Raw genomic sequence first — 1,738 nt, forward strand, 5'->3', positions numbered from 1 at the left:
AAGAACAAGGGCAAGGAGCTTCCGGATAAAGATAATCGGGATCGTGAGTGGAAAGAAGAGGACAAGAGCGTCAAGGAAGAAGCAAAGGAGGATGAAGAGGAAGTCGAAGAAGTTCCGCAAGAGCACCCACGCACCACCATTGCAAGCGTCGAAGTGGTGACAAACTCGCTCAACGCCAAGAAGAGCGCACGGATTAGGACCGGAGGAGGACTTCCCCGCCATTACCTAGCTCCAAGGACATCTTCTTCGTGCATTCACCATCCTTTCCACAATCTAATCTACAATAATCAAATTGAAAGGACTCCCAAGGCAGCACTGCCTAGCAATTGGGATATAGATCGTTCTAACAATGCAGAAAGACGGAGTCCGAAGTCGAAGGTTGGGGAAATAACTCCAAGAGTTGGGACTCGTCGTCGGACGTACTTCTTAACCGCGTCGAGCACAATTCGGAGATGATTCGCAACCTCATATACAGGATTGATGAGCTTCAGGAGCTTATTGAGAAGCTTGTCATGAATTCATCACCACCATCACCAAAGGAGTAATCCATCATCGGTATTGGCATCCCCTTGGTTTGTTCCAAGCTTGGGGAGTGCCGCGGTATCACATTATCATTACCTTTTACTTTTTACTATCAAGTAGTGTCATATCATGAGTAGGGAAGTTATCGTATGAGATGGGTTGCAGTATGGAAGTATCTCTCCTTTAGTTTGTCTATGTATCCCTTGGTGTGAGTTATCGTTATGGAATATTAATGAGAAGTCTTATCATTTACATATTGCACACCTTATTTTAGCTTGCAATTTCTGCTATATGATTGATCTTGATTTTAGTATTGGTACCACTTTGGGAGCATTGAGTTAATCTATTTGGTTTTGGCAAACTTAGCAATGGTCAGTAGCAACAACACTTTGAGTTTTAGAAGAATAGAGGAAATACATGTAGAAGATATTTATCTTTCTTATCAGTCCTTAGCATTAGTATTCTAAAGTTAAAACTGTTTGTGCTTACAAGTAAGATGCATGATTGTTTCTATCACATGTATATTTGTTTGTTTCCCTCAACTCTTATGCTTGCTAATTAACCTTGCTAGCCAAAGACCTCGTACCGAGAGGGAATACTTCTCGTGCATCCAAACCTCGAACCCAAACCTATGCCATATGTGTCCACCATACCTACCTACCGCATGGTATTGTCTCGCCATTCCAAGTAAATACTTCATGTGCTACCTTTAAACAATTCAAAACTTATTACTTCTTATTTGTGTCAATGTTTTATAGCTCATGAGGAAGTATGTGGTGTTTTATCTTTCAGCCTTGTTAGGCAGCCTCCACTAATGGACTAGTGGCTTCATCCACTTATCCTATAATTTTGCAATAAGAGCCGGCAACGGGTTCCCAGCCCCAATTAATCAACTTTCATTAATAATCCTCTTCACATGTTTTGCCCCGATTCATCAAGTAAGCAACTTAATTTTGCAATAGACACTCCTCCATGGTATGAGATTGTTGGAAGGCACCCGAGGATTCGGTTAGCCATGGCTTGTGTAAGCAAAGGTGGGGGGAGTGTCATCCTTAAATAAACTAAAATACATGTGTAAACAAAAGAGAAGAGGGATGATCTACCTTGCGGGTAGAGATAACGTCCTTCATGGGAGCCGCTCTTTGGAGGTTTGTTTGGCAAGGGGGTTAGAGTACCCGCTACCAGTCGTTGACAACAACAAACACCTCTCAAAACT

This window comes from Lolium rigidum, chromosome 4 (assembly GCF_022539505.1).
Source record: "Lolium rigidum isolate FL_2022 chromosome 4, APGP_CSIRO_Lrig_0.1, whole genome shotgun sequence".
Lineage (NCBI taxonomy): Eukaryota > Viridiplantae > Streptophyta > Magnoliopsida > Poales > Poaceae > Lolium > Lolium rigidum.